This window comes from Hirundo rustica, chromosome 1, assembly GCF_015227805.2.
Source record: "Hirundo rustica isolate bHirRus1 chromosome 1, bHirRus1.pri.v3, whole genome shotgun sequence".
Lineage (NCBI taxonomy): Eukaryota > Metazoa > Chordata > Aves > Passeriformes > Hirundinidae > Hirundo > Hirundo rustica.
The window spans coordinates 27,974,383-27,983,969 of NC_053450.1; the positions used below are offsets into that span (position 1 = coordinate 27,974,383).

General features: G+C 34.5%; 1 long non-coding RNA gene across 1 annotated transcript; it reads left to right on the plus strand.

Annotated features, from left to right (window-relative positions):
- The first annotated feature begins 872 nt into the window (after positions 1-872).
- On the plus strand, positions 873-3,335 carry LOC120755498 (uncharacterized). The gene is made up of 2 exons (XR_005701797.2): positions 873-1,000; positions 1,370-3,335. It is a non-coding gene; the product is annotated as an uncharacterized LOC120755498 (long non-coding RNA).
- Positions 3,336-9,587: the final 6,252 nt, after the last annotated feature.

Sequence of the window (9,587 nt, forward strand, 5' to 3'; positions counted from 1 at the left end):
GTTGTAGGAGTAAAAATTAAATTGTTGGGCTTATAATACTTGATTACTTGTTAACTATATGGCAAGGGTAAAGCCTAAAGCTTGAGATAAGAATTTTTGTGTATTATGTACAAATCAAAAGCAAACAATCAAATCAAATGAAACAAGACCAAGGAAATAAGGCCCTTGCAAAGGGCTGGAAGCAAAACAAGCCTTATTTCCTCCAAAACCAGCTTCTAGGTTATGTGGAAGTTATTTTTTCCTTCTTATAATATGAAACCTGAGGGTTACTAATATGTGAATCAAAATCCAAGAACCAGAGCTAACCTTTTTATTTTAACTTGGGGGTATTTTCAACATTTCTGTCAAGAAGATTAATTCAGAATATCTGAACAGATTTAATTTATTTAGCTGCTTAGTTTTGGTAAGCCACATTGCTCTGATCTGCTGCAGTAGAAAGGCAACGTACAAGCAGAACACAGGTACAGCTCCTAACAGCACCCCAGGAGATTCTCCTGTTTCCCTCAGTCTCCTGGCAAATGGTGACTCCTTCAGGGCAAGCCACATCTCTAGGAATCTCCCCCTATAAGATAGGTCTAGTAATATTGGAGGTGGCAGATCTGTTTAAGAAAAATACTAAATTTACCAGAAATACACAGATTCAGAGTACTCAAACTACTCAAAAACCATGGTAGAAACCAGCAAAGTCAGTTTAAAAAAAAATATAAAAATTAAAATTATAGATTATAACAAAATTATTCCCTACTGTGGGTGAACAGATAGAGATAGTGCTGAAGGCATCTTGCCCCTAATATATTGCAGCTGTGTTAATTACCAAAGAGTGGAAACAGCCTTGCCCTCACAGCTATGGGTGATAAAAAAGTGAGTTAGGTGGTGGTCAGTCGGTTGGAGTCTGCTGGCCATGCTGCAAGGAGGAAGGGACAGGAAGCAGCGAGCTGGAACTGCAGAAGAAAGAGCCAGAGCTGTGTGGGGTTGTTCGTATGACTGCAACATAGCAAAGGTATGGAAGACTTTTAAAATAATATGGGACTGCAATGTATAGAAGGTGTTTTAGGTAACAAGGTACTGATACTTGGAGCCTCCTGAAGTTTTTAAAGAAGCACTCTTGAGTGCTGTGGCCTTCTTGACAATGACAAATTGTGACCCTAATGTGATAAAAAAGTCAGAATGACATGCCTGGTCTGGACCGATGTGGGGTCCTAGTAACTGGCAATATTGACCTGCTGGGAGGAGAGTGGGGGGGGGGTGGCCTTGATGAAGCTGAGAGTGGCATGTGGAAGCCATAGTGAGGTCTGGACCTGATTTTCTCCTTTCAAGACACCTGGAAGCAGGTTAGCCACCAACTAGTAATGAGACATAACTTATCTAGGGAGTGTCATGACCATCTTGACAGCAACATTTGGTGACACCAGACGTGATTTGCAATTGAGGTGCAGCAGAGATGGAGCCCTGTGAAGCTGAGAGCAGCAGGTGAAGCTGCCAGTCTGGACTTGATTTTTATACCTTGAGTACAGGTGAGCCACGGCAAACATAATGATGGGGACTCGAGTATCAGGAAAAGATTATTCAGCTGTGAAGCATAATGGAAGAGCGGAGCGATGATTGGTTATAGATACTGGAAAAGAAAAGAATGCAAAGAAGTGACACCCTCCTTGATTGCAATCTAAACCAAAGAAGACACAAGATACCAGTATTTACTATGGAGTAACTATGGGAGTGTAACTTTCAGTTTGACAGAAAAATTTAACTCCATGTGTTTTGCTTTGTTTTCTGTTTGGGGTCACTCACCAGCTCATCCCTTGATTTTTGGTTCAGCATGAAACAAAAACATCTAATTTTTTAGAATCTGAGTAGAACAAAGCATTCAGGGCTTTTAGGATTCCTAGGATGCTTTGTAGTCAACTCTCTCTTTCCAGACCTATCATAAAGGACACCATGACAGCAAGTTTTCACAAAGTGCTTATTTTTTCAAAAAGTCCGTAACTAAAAGTGGGAAATAATTTTTAATGTATCAGTGAAAGATCTGTACTTAATTTTACAAAATATTTCTTTCTTCAATATGATATCTTTCTATTCCCCTTCTGAATTATGTTATAATTGACATATTAATATATTTGAACAAACCTTTTGAATTTCAGGAAAAAGGAAATCTCCTAATGACAGTAAGCACTGAGACAATAGAACACTTATCCATATTTTCTGCAAAATATCTGAAGATTTAAGGCTTCCTAATTGAGCAAGTTAAGGAGAGACACTACTCAACATTTAAATATACAAATCATCTTTTCTGCAAAGCAGAAAGTTTACCTGTGACAAAATTAATCACATAATTAGTAAAGTTAAGCAATTGTTTGTTTGTTTTTAATTAAAATTCCAATGGTCTGTAATAGGGGGAAATTGAGATTTTCATGGTAATGCATTGCGCTAGTTTTTAAAAACTCAGCAGGGAGACCAAGCCCCCTAAATCTCCCCATTCTTGACAGCAGAGGTAAAAATACTAAGAGATGTTATAAACTGAGTCACAATTTATTGAAGACCTTGCAATAAACACAGTCATAATAGTAAAAAAGATTTGTACGAAAGAGGAACTGGTTCAACCAACGAAGGCATGTTGCCACTGCCCTCACCCCAGAATAACTAAGAAACCAAAAACGCAGCTGCCAATGCCTGGGCTGGACCACAGCTGGGACTTTCTCTCTGCTGTGGCAGTGCTGGCAGTCTGTATGTCCCCAAGGTGGTCCAGGTAGTGGATACCTCTCCTGAGAGCTGGGAAAGAGAAGAGGACCCCTCTGTTTCCACCCATGGTTTTTAGAGGAGACAAAACCGCTCCCTTCTACAACTTAAGCAAAAGTTCTGCTTCTGGTGCCTCGGTTTCTCCTGCCAAGAACTGTTCCCTTCAAGCTTACAGCACTAAAACTCCATCCCTTATTCCTGTATCTAACACATATATCTCTTTCTATATATGTCTACTAGACAGTAGTAAAATTGTCAATGTGTATAAATGCAAATATACCACAATGCCTTAATTTTGAAGTTCTTTAGATTGTATAATGACCTATATTTTAATTCTTTATTATTTATATCAAGTCTCAGACTTGAAATTTCTCTCTCAGTTAAATGGCAGTAATGACTTCATGTGACTTCAGCTGATGGATATTAACAGGAAACAAATGGAAATGTCATGGGCTGTACATTTATAGAGTGAATAGCAATTCATATTTGCTGTAAATATGGAGGTATTTGCACTTGATGTTTAGCAACCTGATGCTAATCAAACTAAGTTTGACTATTTTGTTTAGTCACTGAAAGTTAATATAATTTATAAAAATTGTGAAGACTATGTTGTTCTTTACTGTGTTTTTCCAAATATTTTCTTAATGGTCAGACTTGGTCCCAAATTATCATTCACCAAAATTTTCATCAGCCCTGCCTGGACTTAGTTCTTCCTCTGAAGGCAGTTGTTGCTACTTAAACTGGGATAGGTAATACAAAAGATTATGTAACTTTGCTGTTCAGTTTGAGGTTGGTTTACTATTAGAAGCTGTGCAAGTTCACAACATCTCAAAAGTCAGGTTTGTGGGTTTTTGTGTTTGGTTGTTGTTGTTTTTTAATATCTGAGGCTTAGTATTTATGTTCCCTAAGTGACCATCAGTAGAGTTTGGAGGAAAGCACATAAGGTTACAATAAGGTAGATGGATCCATCTAACTTTTGAGGTGTGTACCCTGAAGTTAAGTTCTTAAGAGCCAAAGTGGTAATAAGCACAATTTGTCAGACTTGTTTTGAAGATCATTCAAAAATTGAATGATCAATGGTGCATTAAGGCTTCAGTGACTCTTCAATTGGATTTTTATTAATTACAGGAGGAGTCTGTTCTGACTGGCTTAGAAAGGAATATCCTTCTATTATCAAGGGAATTCCTGATAGCCTTAGAAATGGGAAAAACAGAATTTTGCTGGGAGGTCAGGTCTTAGGTATTATTCCTCAGCTTACCTATTACCGTTCCTTTCAATATGTGACCACAACCGTGAGTTAACTGTACTGGCTAAAGTGTGTAGCTCTAAAACTGTTCTCTACTATCACAGAAAAATTATTTTGTTGTCTTTTTCAATTTTTTTTCTTACCTGTGTGGGAAAAATGGATGTAACTCATTTCTGTTTCACTCTGAAACTGATGATGATTATAAAATACACGCAGTATAGCTACAGTAAGTGTGTTTTACACTTGTGGTATTGTTTTTGTAGATGTCCAACAACACTATCTTTTATTTGATACCGAAGAGCCCATAAATATACATTGTATTAATTTGTCATTGTAGTTAAAAATTGATATTTAGCTATTTAAAATGAGAACATTCTAAAAGAATTAATGGAACAACCATAGGCTTTTTATTTATTTATCACCCTTCTTTGACAGGTTCACTTCCACCCTTCAAAAACATCCTGTGCAGTGTTATCAATTGATTTGTAACGATTACTCAGAGCTGCTACTACCTTGTAAATATTAAGAAACACAATAAATGAACTTAAGTCCTGAAGAAAATTAGAAAATACCTGCTGCTGTCACATAGAAAAATATTCCTATGATTCCAACTTCAATGATAACATTTAATAGTAAGGAAAGAAGCATACATTAAATTGTGCAAGTAGAAAATCAAAGGAGCAGAAGTCTGTGAGAAATTATGATCCTCCAAGGAAATTAATAGATATTTATAAGAGCATTGTATTTTGTGTAAGAAATACTTTCCATGCTGATAAAAATAAACTGAACATGTTCAAAGGATTTTGAAATTAAGCTATGAGATAAAAAAGCTGTTTAACAGTTCAAAGATTCCTAATGAGTAATACATACTTCTAGAACAATAACAACTCCGTAATGACTAAAAGCTATTATCAACAGATATGGCAAATCTACTGCTGACGAAGTGCTGATATTGTATAAAAATCATGCTGGTGTAGGAGTTCCATCTGCATAAAATGGAATAGGGTTTCTGGGCTTTAATTCATGCAGTATTATTTCTTCCATAATTCATTTTGATCCCTTCAAATGCTACTGTGCTGAAACTAGTAAGTTGTTACAAAGAAAGGAAAAAAAAAAAAACACAAACCCAGGACAAGAAGAAAATACATATCAAGTTGTTAATCAGTGAAGTCCTTCTTACTTGGGCTTCTAGCTGTTTCTTATTATGTGTGTTTAATATTTTTCAGGTAGAGAGGCCCATAATTTTTGACTAAGAATATCATATTATCTCTAAGTTTAGTAACACAACCCTTGAAAACATGGGTTTTTATTTTATTTGTAGAAAAAACTCTCACTAAGCCTACAGAAAAATGCAAAACACAAGAAGAGGAAGGCAACCTTTGGAACACATTTTGTAAACCCTTTCTCTTAAAACTAAGTGCATAAAACTATAACTAAAATCTTAATTATTTCATCGGCTTGGAAGATAATGTTTTTAATTTTGGGCAGAAGATGTTGGTTTACAAAAAGTGAAGCAATCGTCAGGAAGTTTATCTTGTGTGGTTTATAAACACACATTGTAAAGTATATATGAAAAAAAGACCCCAAAACTGGATTCCAACACTTTTATAGTAAAAATTTAGTTATACCCATAATGTGAAAAATTGGAAAGTGGAAAAAAGAAGTGAGTTTATGTAATGCTATAATAAATTGAAAATAGCACCACTGAAAAAATATCACCTTGAACCATACTTCAAATTCTTGATATTTTTCATTTTTTTTGTTTGTTTTTCTTACTGAGTCTGCACTGACTTTACAAGAGTGATGTTTTATTTAAATTTCTAGCTTTGAAAAATCAAAACCAGTTCTGCAATGCTTGTATGAGACTCTGCTGAACATAAGTGAAGTATTTACTACAGGAAATGAAGCTGATAACACCTTCAGACTAAAAGTTGGAAAGTTATTAGAACTGAATATCAGTCAGGAGGTATTTCTTAAGAACTGTAGTTCTGGGAAACAATATTATCAGTTCAAATGCTGAGGAATCATTCTGTCAAATGTTACAGGAGGAGATAAGTCGCTGAGAAAAGGTTTCTTAATGCACAAATGTCTTGAGAACTTCTGTATCATGGTAAAAGGGGATGTATTCAGGTTTTAGAAGAGCAAAAGAATTTTGTGTTTATCTAACACCTCAAGAATCTTTGGAATTCTGGAACATATTATTTTGTTTCATATTATTATTTAGATTTCATATCTAGCATAGTGGTCTGCACAGACATTCAGAAATAAATAAGATAAAATAAAATAGATAAATAAAATGGGGCATGGTGTATGGGTTTTCTTCATTATTTTCTTTGACCTTGGGATAAGGTTGGAATATTGCATTTCTTACAGTACTTTTAAGTAGAGAGAGTCCTATATGAGAATTCTATATATGTTCCCGCAAAACTGTAAAATCTTGGACTGAAATGGGACCGTTGTGGTTGTACCTCCTCTATTAATGTATGTCCAATTAGATTGTTAAATGTTACCTACCATGTAACACAGTCTTAAACAACTTCAGTATTTTATTCCAATGCGTGGCCAGATTGTCATCCTGTTCTGTCTTCCTCCTCTTCTCTGATGGTACTGAACCTCTTTGGGCTTGTTGCTATTTTGGGAAGCCTGTTTGAAGATATATTTGCCTCTTGCTCTGTGCTGCTGCTGCTCACAATCCTGCAGCTCACAGCAGTTCCAGAGACTGCTGAGAGTTGAGCATTTCTATACTGTGCCTTTCTCAAGCAGTCTTTGCCACAGAAACACCTATGGGATGCTGTGGTATGCAAGAAAGGGTAGACACGGAGAATACTTCAGCCAGTCACACTGATCAGAAGAGTGAAATGTTGCAGGTAATTCTTTTCTTTCTCCAAGAAGAGGTTAAAAACTAGAGATAAGTTTTTTGTTGTTGTTTGATTTATATTCTGATTCACCTCTGGCAAACAAATCACCTACATTTTTACAACTTGATTTTTCAATTCTTATGTGCCTGGATGAAATTGTAAGTTTCCAAATGCAAAAAACTCCCCCATAAATATAAGTAATGTGCTGCTCCTTTAGCTAATAGATATTTTAGTATGATCTGTAGTTAAGTAATACCATTTAATAAAATTTTATTGCATTCTAGAAAGAGTTTCCTAAGACATTCATATTCCCTATAAACTTCAATATGCATATTGTTGTTTTTTGTTTTCTTCAGCTCTTACTCTCTAATCACTTCCAAGACTCATATATCCTTCAACATATTAACCTTTTTTATCCTCACAGAGATATGAAACTATTATATTAAAGAATGATTCAACCTTGATTTTTCAGAAGAGACCATAAGTATCTCATATGCCTGGCTTAGGCATCAACTATTCATTTTGATTTCTTTTATTTATCTCAGATAAATATTTGTCAATTATTCTAGATCCCTTTTTTGTTCTTAAAGACATTTAGGCATACTCTTAGACACTAGGATTCTGCTTTCAAATTCAACAGCTTTAATTACAAACTTAAAACAGTGTTGATAGAGTACAGTGTAGAACAAGGATGGGCAGAAATGACTTATTAGCTATACACACTTTTATCCTTGAACAATTGCATTTCTGTAGTGGATCATCACAAAAGCACTGGGTTTTTTGTGGGTTTTTTTGGTTGGGTTTTTTTTTTTTTTTTTCTTTTTTTTTTTTCTTTTAGAAATTGAGAAAATTCTAATATAAAAATATTAAACACTGCGGAGCTCTGAAATTTGGTAATATTAAATATGTTGAGATCCTAAATATCTAGAAAGGCAGATAAGAGAAAATCTGATATTTTTCATTTTAAGTTCCTCTAAATATCAGTTTTTCATTCTTGCTTATTTGTAGAGGATTTTTAAATATCTATAATGATATGCCTGTTTGAAAATACACTTTTACTATTTTGCATTTCAACCTCAAAGCCCATGCACAACTTATCTTGACTATGACCCGAGTGTCTCAGGAGACACTTTGACTGCATTATTGGAATTAAAACTCCCAGTTAGAGAGCAGTGTTTCCAATTGTATAACTGGTTCAGAATTAAGTCTGTTTGAAATGCTTTTACACTCCTCCATTTAGGAGTCACTGCGTTTTTGGTTTTGGCATGAAATGTATCATACAGCAGCAACAGGGCTGATCTATTCAGCACTGTTATGCTCAGATCTGATAGTTTTTCTTTCTCAAACTCTCTTGCAGTTACCTTTCACTTCTTCAATTTTCTGCTGCATTTTTGTAGTAAGTGCTGTTTTCTTTTGTCCTGGTCTAATGCTCTCGACAGTGGTGTTTTGGTCTCTAGGGTGGTAGTTATTAGAGCAAAAAACAGCAATTAAATCTCAAGGACTATTCTGCCATCTTGAGCTTAGAGGTCAATATGATTCCTGCCATATGTGCACTATATCTGTTTGTCAAGTTGGTTATGGCAGTGCAAAGTAACCTGCAGATATTCATGCATGAAAAAGAATGTTTTTCTGCTGCTGCTTGCCTAAATAGAGAAGAATGATACAAAAAGCCTGGCTGTATTATATGGAGTTTCAGGTAGTCTGGGAATGAATTAATAAATTTTGATTGTTCACTTTTTGATCTGTGAAGGTCTACTGGCCATGTTGCTCTCAGTTCAATTAATTCGGGATTTGGTTTTGTCATGTTTTCTTTACTCAATTTGTATAGGAGTATAGTATCTAAACCACTTTTTAAAATCCAAATCTTAAATTATATTAATATTGATGATATTGACACAGGTTTTTTTTGTTTGTTTGTTTTGTGTGTTTTTTTGTTTGTTTGTTTTTTTAATTGTTGTTCTATGTACAATACTTTTTTTTTTCTTGGGAATAAAAGCATATTAACCAAAAATATTTCAGTGAAAAAGAGTAAAATCTCAGTGATATTAAATCCATTAGAACCCCAAGGTTTATCTAATCTTTCTTTACATTTGCATTACATTTCCTTAGAAAATATAAAGAAGTTTGAAAATCAATTTAGTCAGATATACCCAAATTGTGTAATCTATAGAATGTATTTAGAATGAAATTTCTACAAATTAAACCACTTGGTAGACTATTTTTAGCTAATTTCAACTTCTTATTTTATGGAGAACAAATAAATAGACAGGGTGGATGGCATTTAATTACATTAACTGTTTTTCAACTCATTGTTTTGGCCACTAGTCTGAATTAGTAGCCAATTTGGAAGGTATGAAATACCCTCAGATGAAAATCTTTAGCCATTTTTCTCAATCAGAGTGGTAGCCAAAGTACCAAATGTTTTCTACACACATTATCTTCCAGATGGATAATGTTGGGGTTGGAGAATTAGAACAGTTACAAAATAATTTACTCATGTTATTTTTGTAGAATAGCACAAGCAATTTTAAACAACAAGCAACAAATTAAAATCCATAATTCCTAAAAAGGACAATCCAAAATGTAATGTGGTGATATCTTTAAAATGCTTCTGCCAGGATGACAATTCTCTTGTAAAATCATTTGTAGTTTCAAACCAAGATTTTTTACATGTGTGAATATAGAGAAGATTTTTTACAAATCTTCAAATATCAGTGTTTTTATACATAGAAAATATATGTAAGCCTGTT